Source organism: Saccostrea echinata, unplaced genomic scaffold, assembly GCF_033153115.1.
Source record: "Saccostrea echinata isolate AGI-Se365-2 ecotype Australia unplaced genomic scaffold, CSIRO_AGI_Sech_v1 ptg000008l, whole genome shotgun sequence".
In the NCBI taxonomy this organism is placed as follows: Eukaryota; Metazoa; Mollusca; class Bivalvia; order Ostreida; family Ostreidae; genus Saccostrea; species Saccostrea echinata.
Genome location: NW_026889757.1, coordinates 5,287,458 through 5,306,836, shown reverse-complemented (window position 1 = coordinate 5,306,836; position 19,379 = coordinate 5,287,458). Strand labels below are relative to the sequence as shown.

The window sequence follows — 19,379 nt, the reverse complement described above, 5'->3', positions numbered from 1 at the left end:
ATTTGTAAACATAGAAAATTAGTTTTGAAGATTTAGAATAGTATTAAATTTTTTTTTTTAAGGAAAAATATCAACAACAGAAAAAAATAACGTTAATATAACGTATTTTATATACATGTAATAGCGTTACGCTGCGTTATCTCCAGCGTGTAGCGCATCAGGGCAAACTGAGAAGAAAAATAAAATATTTTTAGCCGTATTCAATATCGAATGTCATATAATTGATTAATCCTTTGGCAAAGACCGTCATAAATAAAAACTTCAAAAACTTTTACATCTATATAATACATACTTTTTCCGAGTACCCGGGTTATGACTCGATCGGAAAATCGTCCGAGTAACCGATTATCAAATAATGACCGATTTGGCATCCCTAATAAATATCCTTTTTTTCCCTTACAGCTTGATAAATTATTTAGCGAAAAAAATACTGTTGAACGTTTAGTGAAAGTCACGTTTGGGCGCATTTCAGTGGCGGATTCAGGGGGGTTTGGGGGGGGGGGGGTTCGGGAAAACCCCCCGCCCAATCAAAAAAAAAATTTAAAGTGTCAATTTAACAATATATTTCATAAATAAGAGTCTATCCAAGCCCATTGTTTACACAGAGGTGAAATATACAGCCACCACCAGAAACCCCTTTCCGCTTGAACGCACACAATACACAGGTATAATCAACAGTACAGAGATCATGATAGTCCGTGCAGCTAGTGATGACACAAGGTCATACATTAACAACCAAAACTGCACAGAGTTATTACCGTATTGTTTTGGTATTGATAAAGTAACATTTTTTCAAGATTTTTATCCTCTTTCTTCGATAAATGATACTTTATTGAATAAACTGTGATAGTTAAATTATTTGTATAATGAATTGTGATAAAAGCAGAAGTCCAGTCCTGTCAAAACAAGAATTGGCCACTACTGACTGGTTTTCAAGACTTTGGGCTGGTAAGTGGGTAAAAAAAAAATAGAATTAAAGAGTGCATTTGTGTTAGAAATTATAATTTACCCCCCCCCCCCATGAATAAGCAATAATTCCAACAATTTTCCAACATATTTTATATTTATTCTTCAATATGAAATATCATTAATGTTTATAATTCAATTTATATGAACAGTATAGTCAAGTAGTTGAAAAGAGTTATTAGGGTTTCTACACAGAATCCAAATTTTCTAATTTCCAAGTGTTGGGAAATTGCACATCAGTTGTACATTGGTAGTCAGAGCTTCACATGCGATACTGGGCGTGCATTTTAAAATGAAGAATTGGATATTATTTATCAAATGGCGATATTTTATCAGATTTTACATTTAATTTTTTTTTAAAAAGAAAAGTCTCATTTTTCATGTTTACATGGAAGTTAAAAATAATCCCAAAATTTTAATTTTTTGTTCAAATTCTTGAAAATTTGGGTAGGTAGGTCTTGAAAAACTAGAGAAAAAAAGTGACCAATCACTAACTAATTCAATCTAAAATGCTGGAAAATGCACCATTTGGAGCCATTTCTCAAGAAAAATTCTCGGGGGAGGCCCCCCGAACCCCCACCTATGGGAGGGGGACACCCCCTCCCATGCCCTCCCCCTTCGGCCCTATGGGCCTCAAACCCCCCCCCCCCACATGAACTTCTGGATCCGCCACTGCATTTTTTTAAATGGATTATATGGTTTACGAAAAGAAGAAAGGCCTCAGACTGTCCATTCTGTGAAAAGAAAGAAGTAGATCTAATTAAGGGCCTACCCTTTCTCATAATCAAAACATGATTTTCTTAGTCCTGAGAATTAAATAAAAAATGTGTAGAAAACTGGTGTCGTAAATATTAAGGGCAGATGCTACGAACAAAATTTTTTCAACAATCATGAAAATAACTATGTTTATATAATTATGTAAAATGTATAAGTTTAACCGGATAGATTGTTAAATTTTAATTCTTAATATTCAAATTTTCACAATAATGTATTTAAAATTGATATATTTTGTATAGATTTACATGAATGAGAATGATTTCAGAAAGGTAGAATTTTGAACATCATAGAAACTTTACAGTTTCTTAATTAAGAATAGGATATTGTGAAACTTTGAATTGAAAACTAAAATCTAACAATCTATCCGAACACAAAAGTGCATTCCTGGATTGGTATATAATTTTGGAGCTATTGTGATCGAAAATGACACAAAAATCTTTCAAAATATTGATAATTACAATCCAGGCATGCACTTTATTTGTTCGTATCATGATTGTGTCAGGTAACACATAGCTAATGACAAATTCATTGTAAACAAAATGGACAGTCGCGGATAAGACCAGGGATGCGCAGCATATTTTGTTATACCTTTAAAAATTGTTTCCTTTAAAAATCTATACTAAAAAAGTCAAACATTTTCCAACGTTTTTCTGAGCGGTCAAAAATTGGATCTTTGTAACGATTTTTTACAGTGTTGGCGCGGGATCAGCTATATCTTATCAATTATAGCAAACGTGAAAGCAGAGCAAAATATGTCAAAATTAAAAGTAAAAGGTATAACAAAACATTTATTGACTATGTTTTGACAAAATGACTTTTTGTGCAAACAGTTTGGTTATTGGTCCTACAACATGTTGTCCTCGTACCCAGTCAATAAATGTAAATATGCACATATTAATATGCATCGGCTAGCAGTTACATGGATAAATAAAACATAGAGATAACGAACAGTAATCAAGCTCAAAAGTTCAAGGATACAAAACAGATCAGGAGCAGAGCAAACACGGACCTCTAAAAACATCAGAAATGGGATCAGGTGGCATGGCGGAGTAACAATCCCTGTCTACCGGTCACAACCGCCGTGTGCTCCTTGTCATGATCGGGCAAACGGAGAAACCGATAGACAATTCAGTGTGTAAAAATGGCCTAACAATTAGTATGAAAAACGTCAGACAGCATTCGACTTAATGATAGATTGTATTTGCTGACAAAGTCATTGTATCGACCATACAACATGCGAAATGTTGACTTCAAACAAATATGGCATTTTTAGGAACTTAATTGTGCCATCTTTAATTATACATACTCTTTTAAGTAGTAATTTCCTGGAGAAAAAATTAGGGGGGAAATTCTATGTGCATTCAAATATTTGCCAGACCATCTTTAAAATCTTACCACCATAGATAAAGTTGTTACCCATTGATATTCAATGATTGAAAAATTGCTTCAAACTGCACCTCACTATTTGCTTACTTCCGAATTCTGATTCGATCGGAAACTGTAAACGTCCTTTTCCATAATTTCACAAAATTACAATTTTTATTCAACCCGCGGGTAGAAAATTACGCGGATTTCTTGGATTGCCATTGTGTGTCTTAAGTACGCTGTAACAAATTTTAGCGGAAAAATTCCACTCGGAAAAAAGTACGTCTACAGTTATTTATAAAATTGCCTAATTCAAATTCTCAAGTTGGTGTATGAATCCTATTTAGCCAATTTCGATATAACCTCTCTCTTTTTTAACATCACTCACAAGTTTAAATCTCTAATGGATCATATCCATTAAGCTGCTAATAACCAAACTTAAGCTATTTAAAAGTGTAGAGTGGCTACCATCAGCACAAAGTGGCCACCAGAAGAACAGAGTGATTATCAGAAGTACAGAGTGGTTATCAGAAGTACAGAGTGGCTACCAATTTAGCAGAGTGGCAACCAGACGCGAAGAGTGGCTACCAGAAACACGGCCTGGTTATCAGAAGGTCAGAGGTCAGAAGTAGAATGATTACCGGTATCAGAAGTACAGAGTGGTTATCAGAAGTACAGAATGGTTATCAGAAGTACAGAGTGATTACCACAAGTACAGAGTGGTTATTAGAAGTACAGAGTGGTTATCAGAAGTACAGAGTGGTTATCAGAAGTACAGAATGGTTACCAGAAGTACAACGTGGTTACCACAAGTACAAAGTGGTTATTAGAAGTACAGAATGGTTATCAGAAGTACAGAGTGATTACCACAAGTACAGAGTGGTTACCAGAAGTACAGAGTGGTTACCAGAAGTACAGAGTGGTTATTAGAAGTACAGAGTGGTTACCAGAAGTACAGAGTGGTTATCAGAAGTACAGAGTATTTATCAGAAGTACAGAATGGTTATCAGAAGTACAGAGTGGTTATCATGCAAAGATATTAATGGGCGAAGAGTTTGATACAACGATATTTTTAGGAATGAAAATACTAGTACTTTTAGAATACTAGCATATTGCTGCATGGAACGTAATGTATTATAGAAATTGCACAAATATGGTACATGCACTGGAGAATTTTACAGTCCGAATGTAACTATGAATAGTCTTGCATTTCTTTGTAACCGTATAACATTCCAGCCCGAGACCAACCTTTGTAATACAGTGGGAAAAGTGTAACTTTTTGTGAGGCTTATTTTATGTGTTTCTAAAGTGGTATCGTTTCCTTTCAAGTACATGTATAATTATATGATCTGCACAAGTTGTTCCATTGTTTTGGCCAATAATATAGTGCATTGATCACCACGTAATTTCATTCCTCTTGTAATAAAAAGTTTACATACCACTGATTAAACTTTCATCCTTTGAATTTCTGACATTTCCTCACATTTTTGTAAGTCCTCCACAAAAATGCGGTCGATAAATGACTCTTAGAGCTTCTATATAGTAACTCCTTTAAAACACCAGACTTATGTCGGAAACTTCTCAAGTAAACCTTGGATAAGAGAATATCAGAGACATCAATATAATTGAACTAAGCAAATATGAATGATAACAAAACCTACAACTAAAATATATATTTTCTCTAGGAATCTCCATAGGATTTTTTACTTATTGCAGAAAGAAAAGGAAGACAGAATTGAATTCTATACAGGATAGGCTAATTTTATGCTAGCTACAGAAATTGACCACTACACAGATGCTACCATCTGCAGACCTTTTCTTTGACAGTTTGTGAGGCTATGGTTGCTACTTGTTACCAGTCTGCCTTAATGTCTCTGTGTCATTGAAATGCAAAGTTTGAAAATGTATAATCTACACGCCTTAAAATATTTTTAAAAATTGCAATGAAAATAAAGTGAAGGTTTGAGTTATTAAACAATTGAAATGCATTGAATGTCTTGATTTTTTATAAGGTTCAATTAGCAAAGCTTCACAAGAAACAATGTTATCATGAAATTACATTTTTGAAAACATTTAGGCATAATAAAAAAGGTGAAAATAACGATCAAAAATCAATCTAAATAAAAACAATACAACTCTTTGAACATGGCATAAAACATGGACCCCTGGAATTTCCAGTGCTAGGATCAGGTGCCTAGGAGAATTAAGGATCCCCTGTTGATCTGTCACACCTGCCGTGATCCCTGTGTATTAATCAGGTAGACGGAATTTTCCTTAGTATAAAAACAAAGGCCTATCAATTGTATGAAATATGTCAGTCATAAAACAACCCAATGATAGGTTACATTTGCTAACAAGGCCATTATATAAGTTATATAGTTCTTTTTATTTCAGTGTTCATTAATTTCAACAAAGAGTTATAATGCATTGAAAAAGGTTAATGAGCACATATTTACATTTCCTCTAAACTTTTGCACACTTCCAATGAAGATAAAAACCAGCTTTTCACTTTTATCTATTACACACAAATACTTCAGTTCATCTGCTACGATTCTCATCAATTATCTTATGAATAATATAACCAAGTTCTTCATGTGTTAACTGTGATACATAATATGACATTTTCAAACATTTCTGTGCCTTGGAATCCTTGGACAGCTTGAAGCAGATTTAAAAAAAGAAACAATTAAAAATACAAATTTTCTATACCCAACACCTCTTAAGAGATTAACTATTTATTTATCTACATTATAAATTGACTTTAAGCATGTTTTGCTAGAAATATTGCTTTATAACCTTTGTTTAAAATTTAAAAGAACTAATTGCTTCGTAAACCTTGTTTAAAATTCAAAAGTATTTAAAAAAAAAATTAAAAAATGTTCCTTTTTTATATCAATAGAATTTTTTTTTCCTTGAATTGATTTGTCGACTATGACTACAAAGCATTAGAACTGAAGTAATAGAATAAATAGACAGCTGTGTCCTGATCAATATAAGTGTATTACTGTTCCTATCAGAATAAAAGAATTTAATACATGCCTCCATAGCTCAGTGGTTAGAGCACTGGTCTTGTAAACCAGGGGTCGTGAGTTCGATCCTCACTGGGGGCTTTTTTAAATAAAATTTTTTAAATGGCAAAAATGCCAATTCGAAAATGATCATGCAAAAAAAAAAAACAAAAAAAAAACGTAGCTTATTTCATCGCTTGTTCACAACACACAAGCACACACACACCTATCTGTAGAAATGTTTGATTGACTGATTGAGTGTTGTTTTATGTCCCGTTCGGGAATTTTTCACTCATACAGAGACGTCATCATATATCGATGAAGGGCTTCAAATTTAGACCTAGTTTACTCGGCACTCGGGGCCATTGAGCAGTGAGGGTTCTTTATCGTGCCAACTACCGTGATACGGGGCCTCGGTTTTTAAGGTCTCATCCGAAAGATCCACAATTTTCACTCCAAAGTGTCGTGTGCTTGGCGAAGGAAGAGTTGCTATCTCTTTTTTTTTTTATATCGACTTAGGTCAGTCGCGGCCGTGATTCGAACACACGACCTTCCGATCACGGAGCGAGTGTGACTGACTGTGTTACCTTGACGGTATGTAGAACTGTAGCTGTCAGATTGACAAAATTCGTACAGATAAAACAAGAGAACTACAGATTTAAGCACTTTAAAAGCATTCGATTTACGGCGACGCTCTTTTGTCGCTCGCTTTACTTTGGGTATTATTTCTTTTGTTTGTCGTTGGCATTTTCACTTTAAACTTTTCCTTGCTAGTAGAGGGTACTTGTGTGATGAATAACAGGAGAGTGTAATGTAGTAATGACTCAAATCTGCCTCGATGTCATCATTGGCGCAATGGCAAAGTGATTTTGGACAATAACATTAAGAAAAAAAACTTTGGAATGCAATGGAGGGACTGTTTGACGTTTTTTCATACAAATTATTAAGCAAATTTCTACACACTGAATTGTCTAATGATTGATTTTCCGTTTCCCCAGTCATGACAAGGAGCACACGGCGGGTGTGGCCAGTCGACAGAGTTGCTTACTCCTTCATGGCACTTGATCCCACCTCTGATGTTTTTAGAGGTCCGTGTATGCTCTGCTCCCAATTCGTATTTTTTAAATGGACTTTTGAACTTGTTCGTCATCTCAATCTCAATATTTCTTCGTGCAAATTTTATGTCCATTCAACTTATTGTTTAAAATAACAAGACTAATGTTGGAAATTTCTGAAGTTAACTTGATAAGATAATATAAAAGATATCAATATAATCATCATATCAATGTAATCAAACTAAGCAAATATGAATGATAATAAAATCTACAACTATAAAAAAACTAGATTTATCAATCTCTAGGAATATAGGAACACAGAACTAAATTCATAATGGGACACAATAATTCTATGATAGGAATGGAAATATGACCCCTTCATAGAGTGAAGATGGCTATCACCTTCAGGACTTTTCTTTGACAGTTTCGGGAGCTCTAGTTGTTACTTCTCACCTGTTTTTCTCAATGTATCCAGGATTTCGAAACATTCTGCAAAGTTTGAAAAATGTGAAAGCCATATTGCCTTAAAATAAATTAAAGGTGTTAGTGAAAATGAAGTGGAAGATTGAGTTATTTTACCGTACGTGTAATAAGAATATGTAAAATGATTAATGAATAAGATATCATGTTATGAAAAGGAAATATCTGACTTTTTGTAAGGCTAAATTATTTAAAAGGAACAATGTAATAAAAAAAATGATTTTTGAAACCTCTAAGAATACCTCAGGAATAGTCACTGTAATGCTTTTTACGTCAGAGTGATAAAATCAACTTCGACAAAGGATCGCTGGAGTAATGTATTAATTGACAAATCTTTCTTTATTTTTACACCTACTGTAAACATTGACTAGGGAGATGAAAACCAGCATTTCAATTTTATCTAATTAACACAAATACATCCAATTATCTATTACTTTTATCATGAATTATCTTATGAGTGATATTACTATATTCTTTGTGCGATGATTAAGGACATTGGCAAGGTTCCTGGTTATTGTATAGAATTTTTCAAGAACTTTTGAGTAGGTTTAAATGTACTAAATAGGCTATATTCTGGATCGTTTTACCTACTAATCCAGCATTCTTTTTTAGATTTTGTCAAATTAGTGTTTTTACAATTCTTAATGCATTTCCTATGTAAAATGTTGATAAAAGTGACCTACATAAATTTTCACCATAATATTTCTTCAAAACCCATTTATTTCATACAGTTTTTGTATTGTATACATTATTGTAACTTCATTTCCTATGACTTCTAGATATTTTGGTTGAAAATGTATATATAGAAAAAAGACATGGATATACCGGCACCGATCATCATTTTTGAGTTGCGCCCCTTAACAGCTAAAATTGGTCAAGTGACTGGTTGATTGTTTTTATCATGTAATTGACTGAATTGATTGAAATACATTGTCATAAAAATATTGACATGGATTTATTTTTAACTTTTATTCGTAATTACTAAATGCTGATTCCTTCACACGACCTAAGAACTGTTCTCAGTCGGCATGGTCGACCTACCTTTCAGCATATGTCACATCTTTGCCCTTCCCAGCATACTGAGCATAACTATGGTAAATGACGACCTGTTTGCTCTTTGTCCCTGAATACAATGTACAACAAAGCCATTACTACTTTTCTTTCTTGCTGTATAGAAGATTCTACCCGTTGAAGGAAGTACACGTGCTTTTGTTTACCTCTATAACATACGCTTTACTGGTTTTCACCGCTTAGAGAATTCTACACGGGAGATCACTCTCAATCACTATTTTACAAGTGAAAAAACCCATGTATTAAACCTTTTTTCTCCGGAAAGCCCTGACTTGCCAATGTCCTTTTAAAATGTATAATATTTGTGACGAATTCAAAAATTTCTGTCATGGACACCCAGACCTATATCTGGAAATCCTTTGACAGCTTGAAGCAGATTTGAAAAATTAGAGGAATCAAAAATACGGATCTTCTATACAAAACAGCTAATAAAAGATGTAATATTTATTTGTTGATTTAAGATTTTGGATTTGAAGATGTAGTCCATGATTGTTGCATAGAATATGGAGATAACGAACTGTATTCAAGCTCAAAGTCCATTTAGACAATATAAATTGGTAGCAAAGCAATTACGGACCTCCAAAAACATCAGAGGTGGGATCAGGTGCCATGGAGGAGTGAGCATCCCCTGCCGACTAGTCACACCTGCCGTGTGCTTCTCGTCATGATCGGGAAAAATGAACAAATCCGCAGATATTTCAGTGTGTAAATAATGGCCTAACAATTAGTATGAAAAACGTGGACCAGCATTTGACTAAATGATAGGTTGTATTTGCTGACAAGGTCATCGTATTGACCATAAAATTTGCGAAATGATGACTTCAAACGAGACTGCTGATATCCTTGTTTCATCAACTTTATACATAAACTTTATTCAAAATAAAAAAAAACAAATTGAAAAAAAACTTGTTTTTCTATTTATCGAATTTTTTTTCATTGATTTGATCTGTTGACTACTACTACAGTTTTGGAACTGAAGGAATACAATTAAAGAGACAGTTGTTTCCTGATCGATTTATTTGTATTAATGTTCTTATAAATACTGTTATTAGTATATTTATGTCAGGATTTACTAGTATGGGATAAGATTATGCCTCCATAGCTCAGTGGTTAGAGCACTCACTGGGTCTTGTAAGTCAGGGTCGTGAAATCGAAACTGGAAAAGTTTATCCATTAAAATGATGTAGTGAAAAGTATGTGATGTGCACCAATTTCGTCCATTGTTTTAACATATGTTGTGGGGCACAACATGCAACTTCTCTTTTCTTGTTGTAATAAATTTTCAAACCATAATAAGCTTATAAAATTTGTATTCTTCAAATTTTGACATTTCCCCAAATATTTTAAAAGTCCTTTAAAAAATACAGTCGATAAATGATTCCCAGAGCTTTGCACAATGCCGTTAGCTCCATAAAATTGTAAAAACAAGAAAGGGTATTTTCATTTTATAACTGATTTTCTTTCAGTAATGCAAAGAAAAAGACAATTGTTAAAATCTTGCTTCCATTGTTTTGACCGTCTATCTAGTTATTATGTTTACATCATTTATTTCTCTAAACCAGAGTTCAAAGTATCCATTGATATCACACCTGAAAATTTTTTATGGTACAGATTTTTATGTTCATTTGACTAAGCTCCTTGGAAATAACAAACATTTCGAAACCTTCTGAAGTTCAGTTCAGCTTAAATAAGAGAATTTCAGAGACATTAATGTTGTAAAACTTATCTGAGGTAACGAATTCTACAACTAAAGAAACAGGGTTTTTAGGAAACTTTCGAGAAATGCATGATTTTTTTCAATTAACCGATCCTGGACATGGAGAGAATTTCAGAGACATTAATGTTGTAAAACTTATCTGAGGTAACGAATTCTACAACTAAAGAAACAGGTTTTCAATATATAGGAAACTTTCGAGAAATGCATGATTTTTTTTCAATTAACCGATCCTGGACAAGGAGAGAAACACAGATTTGCAATAACCCTTATATGAGTAAAGTTGGCTGTCATCTTCAGACACTTTTGGGACAATTTCTGAGGCTATGGTTGCCACTTCTCACAAGTCTTTTGTAAAGTTTCCATGGCAACGAAATCTTTTGTAAAATTATATGAATGAAACAAATTACAATGAAAATGAAGTGGAGGTTTGAGCTATTAACCAAACGTATATGTAACTGAAATATGTTGAATAACAGGGTCGTCGCCAAGTTTTTTGGAAAAAGGGAGATGTGGAGGTAGGACTGGGAGGGGTTCCACCTAGGCATAATTTTTACAAAAATTTTCTGATTACATTTTATTTCAGAATTCATTTTCGACAAAGGGTCATTTAATGTTATGATACATTATAATGTTAATTGACACAGATTTCTTTTTTTTTGTACTTCTACTGGTAACATTGACACACTTGCAAAGAATAAAATAAAGCAGCTAAATTCAAATACTTGATATCATCCCTTACTATTTTAATCAGTTATGTTTTGAATGATATTACCAATACTCTTCGTGTATAAATTATGATTTATGATGTGACAAAATCAAATATTTCTCTGAAGGACACCCTATATCCTAATAAATCCTTTGACAGCTTGAAGTAGAAAAATGCTTTTTTTAGAGCAATCGAAAATATGAATTTTCTATATAAACAATAGTTCTTAGAAAATGAACTATTTTGTTTTTTAAATATTACCAAATTATTATTGAAGATGAAAATTATAAAACATTAAAAGAAAGTGATCTTTAAATCTTTAATTTTTTTTCTATTTATTACAATTTCTCTCATTACTATATAATATTGATATGTTGACTATTACTACGGAGGATTTGGAGATGAATGGATATGATAAAAGGAGCAGCTGTTCTGATCTGATCGATATAAGTGTATTTAACCTTATATGCTTATCAAATATCAAATACTTGTAAACGTTATAGGCCTCCATAGCTCAGTGGTTAGAGCACTGGTCTTGTAAACCAGGGGTCGTGAGTTCGATCCTCACTGGGGGCTTTTTTGAGTAAAAATGTTTTAATGGCGCTAACATGTTAATTTTATGTGAGCATGCAAATCAATTATGATGAAATGAAAAAACAACAACAACAAAACAAACAAAGAAATAAAAAATAAAAAAAAAAATGTTCATCAGATGTCATTGATTGTTAATAGAAATAGCTCCTAGTATCTTTTTGCGTAAGGGTAAGTGGCTTGCTGATACTATGCCACTAGGAACTAGAATAGTCTTCTACAGAATATAAAAGTCGCTCTCGCTTAGGGGCTATCATATTGTCGATGATACTTTTGTTTTTAGACTGTATTGTTGATCTTTGTCGGATCTTTGTCTTTCAACATGGCATAAAAATGACTAACTTTTCTGAAAAGTTAAATTAAACTTTCTTTCTTTTCCTTTAAACTTCTTTTAAGAGGAAAGAGGAGGATTTTTAATGCTTAAAACAAAAAGACTGTGTAATTCACATGATTGCATGAGTGGTTCAAATACTTCATTAGCTTATGTAGATTAAAAAACAATATGCAAACAATCGTGGCATTGACCTAGGATTTTCGTAAAACAAAATGGCGAATTTAGTAATGAGGCACAATTTACGTCGAAATTACTTTGATGCTTTTATTTATGAAATATAATATTCGGACGAGCATTGTTCTCAATAGAGATTGTTCTATCTGACATATCCGTATAAGTATCCGTATCCGTATACGTATCGAGGTGAGAGAGGCATCTCGATCCCGATGTCTAAACTATTTACTATAATTTCCATCGTTATTTGTTTGGTTTTAAAGCAGCCTCATTCATTTAAGAATAGCATATGTACGATGGCCGACAGCGGCCGCCACTTTCTGATTAAATATATTGTCATTTTGTACAGCGTTTTTGTCAATTTTCGTTGACATATTACAACTAAACTGGTAATGCTATATGTACATGTACACTTTTTACACTGACAATTTACACCAGCGAAAAACATTAAAATTCTTTCGTGTGATATGAAATTAAGATACATAAAACAGGTGGCTTGAAAGAGATAAGGAGCATTTTAATGATTTTCACCCTCAATTAGTCTGAGATATCGTAACCCAGTTAATCCTAGATTAGACGTAAATCGTCATTCTGTCACCTTGTATCATTAAAAAGATATTCTTGGGATTGTAATTAAAAAGGCGAATAAAAGTAATACGTTTGTTGTAATGGATATACATGAATATAATGGATATATCTCGATCCTCAAAGTGTATGAGACAACTCGATTCTACCTATTATGTAGAGGTAGAAAAACAGGATTTAGTAGCTCTACATGTGAGCATCCAATCAAAAGTTTATGAAATGTATCAAAAACAAAACTTTAGATACGGAAATATACCCAGCAAGAATAAAATGACAACCTTAAATGTGGGAGTCTGTATTTGCTCTCTAAATACATAAAATTAATAACTAAATGCTTGAAACACTTTTAAAGGCCAACACAACCTCTCAAGACTTCCACCTGGTCGGCCAATTATTTTTCAATGTAGTACGGGAATGAAAATATAGGTACATGTAACTAATGTTATCATTTCATCGTGCGCATTGTTTAAAAAACAAAATCCATACATCAAAGACACGTCCGATTATGAACAAAATCAAATTTCTGATAGACCTGGAAAATTTCATCCTGGTTACCTATGATGTGACCAGCAGGTACACCAACATGGAATTTTATGAATTAATTACTACAATCTGTCGAGAAAGCATATCTAGAAGACAATACTAATCTGTAATCACCCCGACCTTGCTGTTCTGCTAGAACCTTAAGCTTATCACCTTCAAGTAACCTGTTTTATGTTTCTTCATTTCATATCACAAGAAAGAATTTTAATGATTTTCTCCAGTGTAAATTGTCAGTATAAAAACTGTATATGGACATATAGCATTACCAGTTTAGTTGTAATTTGTCAACGAAAATGGACAAAAAAGCTGTACAAAATGACAATATTCAGAATCAAAAGTGGCGGCCGCTGTCGGCCATCGTACATATGGTATTTTTTCTAATAAAGAATGTATTAAGCTGCTGTAAAAGTTTGTTATTTCGCCGGAAAATTTAAAAAAAAAAGAATAGATAATGAAATTCAATAAATTTGTATTTGTTTTAATTATATTGTTTAAAACTTTAATTGCAATTTTGTTTAAAAACATTAATCGGGATTCCCCTCTCTCCCTCTTAACATCAGGACATTTTATTGATTGATTCTGTAATTTACATTAGATGACATAAAAGTTAACCCCCTTACTCACACACTAAATGCAAAAGACGTTGATATCCACACAATCAATAAAACCGTGTAGCAGTTTTCTAAAGAGAATTTGCTTCCAGACCCTTACCAGTATATGCTTAAAAATACCAGTGCCCCCCCCCCCCCCGGGGAACACAACTTTCATAGCGTCTGTTGACTTTTTTCATTCTTTTTTTTTTCAATGAACTATTTGACAAATACCTGTATGTCTTCCCTTCCCCTCCCCAGTTGAAATTGCTACTTTCGGGTCTATTCTCACACGGCTTGATTTTGTTTTATATTTTGTCCTTTCAGCAGTAATAACTTGAACTTTAAGACTTCATGGCGACAAAAATAGGTAATGAAATGAAAATTCAATTGTTAAATTTGATTTTTCTTTTTAATTCTCTTGTTGTCGTACATGTGTATTATAATTCATGGTTTGATATAGAACTGTTTCAAAATAGGGTATTCATTATCTTAACTCTCTTTTTATAAGAAAGAAAAAAACATTTGACTAAAAAATGCAAAACAATAGATTTATCTATTTCTTCTATGCTACCTTGTCCATCCAGCTGATTTTTATTTATTTATATTTTTATTTTTATTTATTTATGCATTTTGGCATGGGACAAGTGTGAGTCAATTCAACACGCAGTTCATAGAATTGAATAGAAGAGGCTGCTTCAACGTAACAGAGAAATAAAAAAAAAACAACGGAATGAAGGATAAAATTTATGCAAAACATTTAATTGATAAAATATCAGCATTTTTTTCAGAGTTTTTATCCCACTTGTACACAAAGAATTACAGTCATCTTAATTTCAATAAATAAATCATTTAAGTAAACTTTAGTCAACATGTATATAAAGTAATGTATAAGAAATAAAAAATTTTCTCCGTTTATCTCCTTTTATCGACTATTGTTAATTCATCCCCGACAAAAACTGCGTGTAATTGCATCACTCACGGAAATCGTAGTCCTTTCTCAAGCTCTCTCGAATTTCGGATACTGCTATCTCCTAACAATTTAGGGAATTGAGAGTCTTCAAACCACCTGAGAATTGCCAATTTTCCAAAGCTTTTCTGGAGAACTATGTCCATTAAATATAATCAAATGATATACAGAATATTTATAATGATAAAAAAGAAAATGAGGATGGAAATTTTCAGTGACACCCCCCCCCCCCCAACACACACACACAGAGTATGCAGTATGGTCACCTTTTTATTGTCAAAGTTTTGATAAGTTGACTTAATTGTCATTTTTTAGTTTCTCCCTGCCTCGGCCCAGCTTCCCCCTTCTCCACTTTGTTAATCGATTTTAAGTGTCTGCTTGATGTAAACAAACTTATACTCATCTAGAATGTTTGATCTCTGATACCTCCTACAGTTAAACTTTGCTAACTCAAACCCTTGGATATATCGAAGTTTTAATTGGTCCAATCAAGTTTGAGATAACGAGCGTTGACTGTATGCATTATGGGGAATATGTCTTGTACTGGTGAAGGTTACTTCTAGAATGAAACAAAATACATCCTGATATTGTGAGAGAGAGAGAGAGAGAGAGAGAGAAGTCCCTTTTTGAACCTTTTTTTTATTTTTTAACAATTTAATAAAAATATACGTATTTTTTTTTTTTACTAATTTTATTTTTTTTTTTAAATCCTTCCATAAAATGATAGGTGTGAACAGCAACTTGATACGTTTCATTAGAAATGTTATTATATATCTCATTTTCCAATTAATGAGGTTAAAATCAAACAAGAAACGATGGAAATGTTACCCAACGGTTAAATCATCGGGATCGAGATGCCTCTCATACTTCGATACGTATACGGATACGGATACGTATACGGATACGTCAGATAGAACAATCTCTATTGATAAGGTCAATAAAGAATTAAACCTTCATGGCTGATCAGTCACTGGGGGGTTATTCTTGAATCTCTTGAAAAGAAAGGTGCATTTGGCATGTTATCTGGAGGAACCATATGTACAAACCCTTCATAGTTTAAATGCCCAAGTAAAACAGATGATCTTGGTCTGCTGACCACAGCTGAGCAGATTTTACGAAACATACGCAGACAGGAAAATGTTCCATTAGATTGAAATAAAATAATATACATGTAATAATATTGAAGTCGGCTTATCTTAACAGTTACGATAACATTTGGCATACTGGGAACTTAACACCTTTGCTTTAATTCACTATGTTTACGAATCATCATTCCTCCTTGAAATTAAACCCATGATGAATAAGGTTGTACAGGGTGTCCCAGAATATATGATACCATTTCAAGATTCTGTAAAACCTAATGTAATGATTGATTGATTGTATGTTGTTTAACGTCCCTCTCGAGAATTTTTCACTCATATGGAGACGCCACCACTTGCCGGTGGAGAGCTGCAAATTTTGTCCTATACTCGGCACTTACGGCCATTGAGCAGTGAGGGATCTTTTTCGTGCCAGCACCTACTGCGACACGGGACCTCGGTTTATACGGTCTCATCCGAAGGACCGGTCTCCACGTCCCACAGTGGGATTCGAGCCCGCGACGTAAGGATCAACTCCTTACTTCGCGACTCTAGAGCAGACGCTCTAACCACTGCGCCACGCCGGCGACCCTAATGTAATGAATACTGAATTACAACAAATGCATTATAAATATTGCATATACTGTCCAATTTTATTCACATGATTTGACAGTCATTAAAAAGAAAACAACAAAATGAGTTCACTTTGAAAAATGCTATGGTTTTTAAATGATGACCTCTAAATGACGTTCTATCTATGTAATGATAATGTCAAGTCATTGCATGAAATATATGGAGATAACGAACAGTATTCAAGCTCAAAAGTCCATTATACAATACAAAATAGGAGCAGAGCAAACACGGACCTCCAAACATCAGAGGTGGGATCAGGTGCCATGGAGGAGTGAGCATCCCCTGCCGACCGGTCACACCCGCCGTGTGCTCCTTGTCATGATCGGGAAATAACGGAAAAATCCGTCGACAATTCAGTGTGTAAATAATGGCCTAACAATTAGTATGAAAAACGTCAGTCAGCATTTCACTCAATGATAAATTGTATTTGCTGACAAGGTCATTGTATCGACCATAGAACTTACGAAATGATGACTTTAGATGAGACAGCTGATATTCTTGTTTCATCAACTTATTTATCAATAATTTACCTCGTTTTAGAAAATGTACATACGTAGAGCATGCTCTTGCGTATCGAATCAACTGAGAGATATATACCCCGTATGCAGGTGATGAGGTATATTGCTGCATAAGTAAGGGAAGTTGACGATTGAAAAGTTAAAGTCATCACGTTTATCATAAAGCTTGGTTGTTAGATTACCATTAACGTCTTTTTCAAGTAAAATATCCAAATATGAAACAGATGTGTCGGACTCTTTAAATTGAGACAACAGTGCCTGTCTCGGTAGTAACTTCTGAATTTTCATCAGAGGTAAACCTTTTATATACGTGAAGGATTCTGGTTTGGGTTTAGCAGCAGTAACCTAAGACTAGGATTGATAATTAAAGTTTCAAAATGAGGATAGCCAGCTCTTTTCATTATCCATTTTGATTGAAATTGCAGTTTTTGCAAAAGTTTGATGTAAATTTGTTGGGACTTGTGAGAATTTTTTTTTGGAATATTTTGTTGCTAAAAAATTGTATTTACTCAAATATTTTTAAAAACATATATCAAAGAAATTGGCCAAGGGATATGTTTGTGGCAGGTATTTCAAATGGTATCATATATTTTGGGACACCCTGTAAGATCACATATATTTTCTTTGATGGGGTACACACCTATACTATGAAATTAAACAATCGCGATTAGTACCCTAGTAACAATCATGAAATTTTGGCAACGGGTAATTAAAATGATCTACAGTAAACAAATACCAGATAAAAAAGTATAGTTAAATGCAAATGCACTAAAATTTCAGTGGGTCGGAAGAATTGCTTTTATCTCGGTGCTACAGAATCAAATCTAACTTTATTTTAAAATTCTGAAACAAAAATCGGTAAAATAAATCAAACCGTTAAATGACTTGAATGTTTGCTTAAAAAAATAAAGTCCCCAAGTGAAGATCGAACCAAAACTTATCTATTCCTAACCGTCATGGACAGGTAAAATATTCGACTGTGCTATCGTCGCTACTCGTACAAAAACTGGGTTTTAAAACGACAATGAAACAGAGTATTTACACAATATGATTTTTTTGAAAAGTTATTAATTTAATGGTATCTGCATCTTCTCTCCATTTTTATTATTATTATTATTATTATTATTATTTTACATATGTTTGCTCGTTTCTTTGATTTTAAATGTACACAAATAACGTTTTCAAATCATGGAGCGATGACCCAAAATAGAAATTTATAGAAAAACTTTAAAATAATACCAGTGTTTATTTTAATCAACTTAAGGTAATAAGTTTCTCAACAGAGTTGAAGAGGGAAAATTTGCCTGGCATACACTACATATACTGTCTGTAGCTTAGTCTGTGAAAAGACTTTTCTTTCTGGCAAAGGCCTTAATTGTAAACATTGCAGGACAAAAATAAATTTCACCCTTCAAGGAATACATTGAATTTTCTTTGTAAAATGCTTTTAGAGAAAATTGCAAATATCAAATATATCAACAAGTCGGAATAAAACTCATTGCAACAATGTCTTGCAGAAAAATGATATTTTCCGGAAACTACAAATTTGAATGAGCACTACAGTTACCAGATGCTTTTTTGAAAGAAGAAAACACTAATTTAGCTTTTCTGTTTTATGTCCAATTATCGCTACTGGTTTTATTAAGATGTGGAAGAATCATATATTGAAGAAACTAAATGCATTCATACGCTTAACATGAAGAATTGTGACCTGCCTAAAGGAAAGGCTAAAGGAATGTTTTGGTATTTGCTGACTGTTTAAAAGAGAGGGACATACAAAGGTATATGTAGCTAGGTTCCCGTACTCGAGCGAGTTACCGATCTTTCTCCAACAAAAGATGCGGATTTGAATGAACACTTTAGTTTCCAGATGCTTTCATATGATTAACTTTTTTGGAACAATTTCATGTTCTCTTGTGGGTCAATGTAGTAAAAGCAGGCGATTTTGATGAATGGAAAATGTTGAAATCACGACCTCTGTTCCATGTCCAATTATCGGCGCTGATTTTGTCCAAAGTGGAAGAAATAGATAATGGAGACACCAAATACATTAATGTTATTTCCAAGCTCATATACTTTTAGATAAAGAACTACAGTCTTCTACCTACAGGAAAGATGATAGGATGTCTGTTTAATATTTGTTGATTACTTAAAGAGAAAAACATAGAAATAGGTATAAATTATTATGATTTCTCTTATTGACATGTTAGTTATATG

At 33.3% G+C, this 19,379-nt stretch overlaps 2 non-coding genes across 2 annotated transcripts; both read left to right on the top strand.

Moving 5' to 3' along the window:
- Positions 1 to 6,145: 6,145 nt before the first annotated feature.
- Trnat-ugu (transfer RNA threonine (anticodon UGU)) lies at positions 6,146 to 6,218 on the top strand. Its single transcript has one exon. It is a non-coding gene; the product is annotated as a tRNA-Thr (tRNA).
- A 5,430-nt stretch (positions 6,219 to 11,648) lies between these two features.
- Trnat-ugu (transfer RNA threonine (anticodon UGU)) lies at positions 11,649 to 11,721 on the top strand. The gene has a single exon. It is a non-coding gene; the product is annotated as a tRNA-Thr (tRNA).
- Positions 11,722 to 19,379: the final 7,658 nt, after the last annotated feature.